Consider the following 9,347-nt stretch of genomic DNA (forward strand, 5'->3'; position numbering starts at 1 on the left):
AGTAAAGAAATCGTGTTTCGTGCTCAAAAAGGTTGTGCATGGTTTTCTCGAGAAGTGTAATATCCACTGAAACTGAAACTTAAACAGGTTAGGTTTTGAACATTCTTCTTTGAATTTTGAGTTGTATTATAAGGGGCTGAGCAGTGTTAAAATGCATGAAAAGCAACTGATCCTATGATACCATTAAGGCGAGCTAGATGAACAGGTATATTCTCGTCAGGGTCGGGGTTGGGTAAATTCTTCTTTGAGCATTTCACCATCGGAAAAATTACTTTTAATAAACTGGACGGGGGAGAATTTCACAAGGTTTTGTGACGAAAACTTACATTCATAAATTGAAGTTGTTCTGCCCTTACCCTTTCAAGTGTTAGTTTTTTTGTCCTAACGGATTGTCAATTTGGTTGTTTTATTTTTACTGAAAAGCTACTTTTCTTCTTATTTTTGACGCTTTTAATCCTCCGAAAAAGTGCCTTCGGTTTGTGCCAATAACTCACAAAAAGATGCGCCTGCATTATTGTCGGACCGCAAATAATTTCAAATTTGCAAAAAACATTCCCTGGCGAAGTTTTGGCGTATCTTTTTTTTCTTGTTGATGTCTCATTCAGGTGAATAACTCTTGTATTGTTAGAACAATAGCAATTTTAAAAACAAAATCTACTTTTCGGGATAAAACTCGAAAATAGCACTGACAGAGCAGCCTTAAAATTGTATTGCAAGCTGAATGCATTATGGTAAATTCTTTTTGGAATAAAAAAATAAGGCGAACTTTGGAATGGGTTGTTTTTCAAAAGAATTTGCTTCACCTTATTGACTTCTTTCAGGCCCACTTTAAAAAAAAACTTACGCGAGCATATCTCCTGCTCCAGCAGTGAGAGCCGAAACGGGTCTTTCAGCGGGCCATTAGGGGAGTGGCGGTCCTTAGCCTTGCCCCACATCGCGTCGGTGATGTCACCCGAGGAATAGAAGGCGTTCACGGCACGCCTCAGGGCTGCCACGATCGCTTCCTTTAACACCATTACAAGAAAGATAAAGCAAATTCAAAGTAATTATCGTTTTTGATGATCACGATTTTAACAGAATGGAATAACAATTCAGTGGGGTTGTTTTATCTTGGGAATCAACTACTCTCCCTGTGAGGCAGTTGTGAAACTTTATCTGACATGAATAATGAATAAATTAAAATTAAAAAGCTGTGATGGATGAGCACCGATAACGAAAATGGTTTGGGATGTCTGTGATCTGTTGGTGTTTGGTATTCGACAAATGGTGTGCTGAATTTGAAATAGAAGTTTCTTATAAATAACCAATCATTGATTGTTTAGAAGGAGATCAATAACTGACATTAAATTGAAATAGGTATTCAAAGACAATAGTTTTGAGTAAAGTGGTGTAGACAAACTACTGGTACTTAACACTCTTTTCTGCGTTAGTATTTTCGGGAGTTGTATGTGGAAGAGTTGTATGTGGAAGAAAATAGCTCTCCTTGGTCGAGGGATCGCTGTCTGTTACAAATAGGTTGAGATTGGGAAGGAATATGCGTTGACCCAAAAAACTACAAAGATATGACAACATTAAGGTTTGATGTAGTGTTCAGTTAAATCGTACTTTCACATGGAGATTCCTCATAAACTGGCCAAAGTCGTACTCTCAACCTTGGCATCAAATCACATGTATATTGGTTTTTATCTTATGTTGAGATTGGCCTTTCAATTCATTTTAACGGAATTTTCGAACTCTCTTTAAACCTCGTCTGCAGATATGAGAGGTCGACTTGGTATTCGTATCGCGTGATGTGCGACTGGCGCTACCGTTCCCATACCACGGAGGCTTAACATGCGTGATATTTAATGTTCGGCCTCACTGATACCATAATTGATTGGATTGCCGAGCGCGGGTCTTAAGGTCACAGAGGTGTCCAATTTTCTTTGTTGACTAAATATTGCTGGCTTAATCTATTTAATTAAACTGCCTCTCAATCCAAACACAGTAATTACATAGATCGCATTCTCCACGCGCTTGCCTTGCACAAACACGTGTTTGCACCTGTTGTCTTCCAATGCCACAGGTGCAGTCAATCAGTCGATATTTCTGTCAGATATTACCTCATCTCCCACCTCCCTTCTCCATTTCTTTTTCTGAGACAAAGGTCAAAATTGCAGAAACTAAAAGCCGCATTGTGACCTACAAAACTGTCAACCCCACAGATTCCATCTGCATGGTGGAAGATTGGTTAGATATTGTGGTGGGGAGCTGAAACTCTCAGTTGATTAGTTAGGCGTTTGCTAGAGAGCATATGACTGGTTGCGTTCAGTGCACGTGCACGTACATGAATTTAAAGGGAATGTACAACATTTGCTTTTGCTGCAATTTTCCGACATAAATGGATTTGGAGGATTAGTATGTTATAGAAAATATTGTTAAACTGACTTGTTTCACGTTTTGGGCTTGTAGATGCTGGAAAAAAACGAGAAAACCAATCATGTTCTTGTAGTCTGGTTCCCTGACCCACTTAGGATGAAACATAGCAATTTATAGACTTTGGGGAATTGTAAGATCAGAGAATCAGTCGAGCTGGCTTGTACCCTTTTCAAAGGTGTGTAATCAATTACAAAAAAAATGCGAAATAACTAAATATGAAAATGTAGAAGCAGTTTTGAAAAACGTCAGTTTTCTCCAACGCTGGTCGGCCGACCAGCGTTGGAAAAATACAATTTTTCTTGGTGAGCACACCAAGAGCCACAATTTTACAGGATGCTTTAGACTGTCATTCCCTAACTAACAATCCATTAAAGTATTTCGTGATAATTTGATCATTTCGTTTTTTAATGTTTGCAAATGTTGCATCTTCCCTTTAACGAAAAGGCCAATTATAAACGTTCTGAAATACTCCACGCAGGCCCAGCCGTGGTCTTGGATTTATTCTCGTCGACGTGATTGTTTGACAGGACAGTTTAGTCCGATCCTCATAGGTGACCGCAGATTATAAGCGCGCCTTATTTGCCTGCAGACAAATAATTGATCAAACATTTAGGTCTAGTTGAAAGTACCATTGAGGAAAGGTTTTCCCGTGAGAATTTCATAATAGGACCTTTTTTATACAAATACCATAAAAAGAATGCTCTGCTGGGAAATCTGTTTTTAGAACATAACAATATAAGCTGGATGGGTTTCAAGTCTGTAATTTCACCTGTATATACTTTAAGGTAATACGATTTGCAAACATTCGAAGATGAAACCGTCTAAATATAGGTTTTCCTGGCCAATTTCCTGAAATGGTTATTCGCTTCTGAACATCGGTCATTCATGTTCGTCTGAATTTGAGAATCGCTCTGAACACGCGTTTCATTTTCGCTACCAGAGCATTCGATTCCATTTTAGTTCAATCAATTAAGTGATTGAGCAGCACCTTACGTTAATGCCCATTCAGATTCGTTTACAAGATTTCTTTTTCGCCTTTAGAAGGCGATCTCAAGCATTCACCATTCTATTTTATTTTTACTGAAATGCCATCGGCACCATACAATTAAGTGTTTCTTTTTCATTAACCGTCAATCAAATAAGATGTACCTGAAGTCAATTTAGAAAAGGCCTGCTTTCGAAAATGAATGCACGGGTTACGTAATGGACCGTTCCAGTAAGCACCGCCCCATGGTGTTCTGACCAATCACAGCCGTGATTTATGTCCGACGTGCGTGCACAAAAGTCCGACATGCGTGTATACGCGCGTATGATGCGCGCGGCAGGAAAATGCAGTGTGGCATTGGAGAGGGGCACGTGTTAGTTTGCCCAGTGTGCAGTGGGCGGGGCTTACTGGATCGGTCCATTGTCCGTCTGTTTCTCAAAACCGAATGTACAGACAATGAAAACGATTGAACTTTCGTTGAATTGAAATGGGATTAAAGACGTGCATTCAAATTCAGACGGAATATGAATGACCGATTTTCAGAAGTGCATGAACATTTTAGGAAATTGGCCGGGAAAACTTATATTTTGAAATATCCCACTTGATCGTGAGTAAATAATGAGACCTTGCATCTTGTGAAATCGTTTTGCCCGGGAAGCTGTCATTTTTGAGAACAGAGAAATTCCCATTATTTCCTCGCGATGGTAAGGACCAGACCATCGCGCTTTCAACGGAAACCCAGGGGCGGATCTAGCTTTCAGGAAACGGGGGGCGGTGAACGAAGGCACGCCTTGCTAATTTTGAAATCTTTGATGCTTTCTTGTGCATTCTAAAGGCAATTTCATACTAAATGTACGAATTTTAGCATTTTCTTTATTATTTTGGCCCTATTTTACTAGTGCCATAATTCCCGGCTATTACTTTTTTTTAATAATTCAAATTCACCCACTCTCACATTCAATTTCGTCTGAGAAAAATTTCACACGCTTTTAACAAAATCAATTTAGTCATTTACCATTCAATTTCAAAGCTTGGTCACCCTCTTTAGTCGCCGGGTCGAAAATATTCGTCATTACAGATCAAATTTGTCTATAAACTTTTGCCGAATGGCAGCAGATATCGAATTCGTCTTAAATAAATCATTTAGACGAATCTGATTTCTAGATAACAAGGTTTGGCGTAGACAGACGAAATCCAATACTCCAATGCTCATTGTCTGAATTTGCTTGAACTGAATTTGAAATTGTCTGACAAAAGATGAAATTAAACATTGCAAGTGCACAAAATCGATGGTGCTGGACGAATTTAAATATCAGAAACAATGAATTTTAATAATAAATGTTTTAAAATAGCCGGGAAAACCTAAATTCAACAGCACTAAAACGTTTTAACACTTTTCTCAAAAAATAGCTACGATGTATATCTAGGCTGAGCTGAAATATCGTAAGCTAAGGTTAGTTTTTTTATAAGCTTCTTCAGCTTTATTTTTTGTTGTCCCTTGAATCGGCAAAAAATACCTGTTTTAAGCAAATGGTGTTCATTACCTTTAAAGTGCCATATGCCCTCACCTGTTGTCCTAAAGGGCTCGCTAGGTACAATGCACCGTGCGGATAGCGATCCAGCAGACGGGCGAATCTCTCCGCTACCCGGCCCACGGACATTGTGTTGAGAGTGTCACAGATCCGCCTCCCGTGGGAAGAACACCTGCAGTGATATTGCGAGTGGAAAACATTAACTTTGAAGAAGATTTGCTATCTTCGTGACAGAAGGTATAGGTTGTAGAGTGCCAAGATTGTTTCTTTGCCCCTGGACATTATGTTTTGGTGAGTTCTCAAAGTAAAGACATTCGAGCAGCCAGTTCAACGAGTGACACATGAATGGGTGTAAAAGATTAACAAGTAAAAGTGGTTGCTGTAACATTGTGTGAAGATTAAAACAAAACATCGGACTTAATACAGACTCATATCAGACTTCATATACGTTATGTTGGGGCCCGCATGTAATTACCTCTTCTCGTAGGAATATTAATAATTGTATATCTAACATTCTAAACTTTCAGCTTTTTTACCACAAGTTTTTCCATTCGGCGTTGAACCTCCAATGAACACAGATGAATCCTGTTTTAGCAGCTCCAGTTTCATTAAGGAAACTTCCCGCCAAAGTTCGAATCTCCTTTGGTCGGATGAGATATCTTGCCAAGAGGGGCAAATAATCTTTGTGTGGGAACCTGCCAAGTAAGCCATACGGATACACAAATGCAACGCATTTGGATTTAGATTGGAAAGCCGCTGGGTACCAGTCTAAGTAGTTTTTGAGTGTGACAGTGTGCGTTGGTGTGTCATTAGGCAAGTCGATGATGATTTGAGAATTTTGCCGATGGTAGACGATGCTGGGTATTTGGATGCCTGTCATTTCTGCAAATGTTTGAGTTTGACCATCCATGTAAAGTTCAAGCCCGCGTCGCTGCTCTTCGTGGTGCACAGACCCATTCATTCTCGTCCCCAACATGACGGTATCGACTCGTCCACCGCACTTCTCGCGGAACCCGTCCATGGTGATGGACGGCACGAGGCGGCTTATCGCCCCGGGGTCGAGGGTGTCCTCGAAACAGCGCATGTCCAGTCCATCCACGCTCGCGTGGTTGAAAAAGGGCGCCAGTACCAGCGTGTAGTTGCGCTCCATGGCAACGGCCGCGACCAATCGGAAGGCCTGGAGTTGGTTGTTGGGGCCCTGGTTGCCAAGCATAACTGTGAGGAGAAACCGCTCGGAGGGAGATGATTGGCTACTACGAGTGACGTCATCAGGGTTGATGATGCTCCCCTGCACAGCGCCATTGCAGTCTCTGCGAGTTTGCGTCGTTGTGTTTGTCAGATTCTGTGATGGACAAAAGTAATGTAATGAATGAAAATAAACCGCTAATTCTTGATTTACATAATGTTTAGAGCCATTTTGAACCGTAGTACAACTTCATGTAGCCTTCCTTATATCTTGCCCTCAATTAAAACGAGTGCGCTGATGTAATGCATAATTGGGAAAGTGATGGAACTACACACGTCACAAAATAAAACCTTGGTTTAAAAATCAAAAATACAATATTCGCTCTATTACTCCCCCTTTAATATTAGATAAGTTGCGGTGAAAACAAATTAGTGGTAATCCCTAAACCACCTACATGGTTCAGTAAAGAAAAAAGTTCATTGTGAATACATGTACATATTATTCTTGTTTGCACCTTATTACAGCCCGACAGAACGGAAATGTCGCTTCCTTCGGGGAAAAAAACATAGAATGGAGGAAGTATGTTTGCTCAATTGCAAGTTCATCTCAACGAGGGAAAACCGCACCGTAGTTTGGGAAACGCGCAATTACAGCGCCCGTGATGGCACAATCAATCATGCGCCGATCACAAAATGTTCGGTTTCTAATGTCTTTCGAATGAGCTCAAAGGGGAGTTTCAGCACAGGGTATGGGCCTTTTAGCAATATTCGGCGCTTTTACATCAAAGGGAGTGTTCAGTCTTTCCGAGTGCAAATTGTTCTTGTTTAAATAGACAAAGCTACCCTGGCATAATAGATAACATGCCGCATCGCCGAAAATATCACTTCAATTGTGTCCGTACGTGCAAATGTTATGTCCCAACCGTCCAATTGCTATTTCCGGCCCGGTCACGAAGCTTTCCATTTTCACCACATCATTATTTATATGTTCATTTATATGGGGGTGGCCTGAGTGAAACAGTAAATTTTTAACGATGCTATTTCCTCCAACAAGGATGCTGACTGAGGCAGATTTTGTTTTCCATGGAAACAGAGTCTGCACATTCTCTCCAGACCATAGTTACCTAATAATGATGCTCTAAGCTTAATGTAGCCATTACCATCGTTAATGAACCAACATATTATTCATGATGTTGTAATGTACCGATTTATAGCCCTTATACCTATTACAGCCAACAGTCAACATGGCATGTTTCTGAGTCAAGTGTGTTGGATAATAACTCAAATAATAAATAATGAGCAAATGAAAGGCTCGTTAGGATTCTCAAATGTGTACATCCAGAGTCTTGATCTTCCAAACGGATACCATGACAACAGAGAGAGAGACTGTGCGCATCATCAAATGCCCGCTGTACTATGTGGTAATCATGAGGAACATATAGGCGAAACTGCCGGTCAACCAGCGAGTGTTTAGAGTCTCCACTCTCCACAGCCACCAACGATTACCAAAAAACGTGAAATCGTGATTTGTATTTTTGGTATTAACCATGGTAACGGTGTAATCTTGGTGCTGAGGAGGTCACAGTCAGGCGGTTTCAAATTTCACAGGGGCATTATTTATCATCATGACACCTGGTGGCGCTGTTCAATACATGTGAACAAGACAGCACGGATACTATAATTTTCGTCAGCGAGGGGAGCGGGCTTAAAAGGGTTTAATGGGAGGTGAGGGGGTAGAGATGGGAGTCCGGCTAAAGTAGGAAGGAAGGGCTCGAACCCCCCCCCCCCCCCAAGTCTTCCCCCTTCGCCGGATGCGAATTTTTTTCCCAAACGACATCCGCATATACCGTACTTTCACGGCGCCTGATTGGTTCTTCCCCCCGATATGATCCATGTACTAGGGACAAGGGAAAACTAGACTTGCAGAGATTTTGCATTGATTGTTTTTTCTCGTGCAAGACCCCGAAGAAATTAACCTTATAATATACTGCCTGCAAAAAAACACGCCTTAATTGGCTGGCGTGTTGCACGGATTTCTGACCGCGATGCACGTAGCCATGGTATGATTTTTTGGGGGGTCCATTTCGCACGTCCCTTTAACGTGAACATCACCTCCCCATATATTTCAATTATACGTGTCAGCTTTGAAAAATACCTGTCATATCGTCGCGGTCTACCCTACCTTGAGATGTTTCAGAAATACAATTTCCTGTTTGCTACGCCAAGGTGGGACCGCGCCGTTCTCGTGGCCTGTTCCGTCTGGCGGACCGGATCTCAATCTGTCAGTTTCTGAGGTCTTCCTTCCAGTTTCTGCCGGCAAATATCCGGCACCGTGTCTCCGGCTGAGATTGACGGGGCGGGGTTTGCCCGACGTCCCTCGCGTTGACTCCGCCGCGGCGGTGGGATCTTTGCCTGCCCGGGCGGTGGGTGGGCGTAGGAGGTGGTTGATCGGGCCGGTCGCGGATTGAGACAAGAGAACGAGATTGGAGAAAAACACCAAAGTGCCTATGGCGAACACTAGCACTAGCAGAAATCGTGTCAACTTTTGGAATTTCATTATATTTGATCGGCCGGTTGCGCACGTTGGCGTATCCAGTTATAATGTTAGTCGCACATTCATCAAGACCCTTAGAATCACAGCTTGATTGAATGTATGTAGGCCCAATTTTATCAAATGACTCCAGACTTTATTTCATTCGCTTGTGGATTTAATCAATTGATTAATTAACGATTTCAGTAATTAAATTGTGTAGCAGCTGTGGCAGTGCTGCCCAAATTTGCCTAAACTGAAGCACGTGGGGTTGGATAATAAATTATGACGTGACGGTGGGCCCTGGACGAATGTAGGTCTAGGTCTTTGTGTGTATTTTGTGGTGTGTGTCTTTGTCCTCATTTTGCTGCTTGAAACAACTTAATTGTTGGAAACAATTTCTTCAGCTTGATTTTAACGTTTCCTGATAACATTGATTGTATACTATCTCCTCAAGTCTGGCCTATTCATTTTCACTCGCTATGCGTTTCAATTTCAGTATCCGGGCAGGAAATGAGAGCTAATTCTACCGTCGAAGCGTCAGGCTTTCCAACACTCATGTTAGGCTTAATGACAAGGTTTTAAATGTATAAGGCCTGCTTTTAATTGATGAATATGGGAGAATAGCATAGTCCCTATTTTGAGGAAAAGCGAATCAAGTTAGGAAGCGGTACTGAATGGGGGGGGGGGGGCGGTG

This window comes from Patiria miniata, unplaced genomic scaffold, assembly GCF_015706575.1.
Source record: "Patiria miniata isolate m_02_andy unplaced genomic scaffold, ASM1570657v1 HiC_scaffold_7, whole genome shotgun sequence".
NCBI classification, from domain to species: domain Eukaryota; kingdom Metazoa; phylum Echinodermata; class Asteroidea; order Valvatida; family Asterinidae; genus Patiria; species Patiria miniata.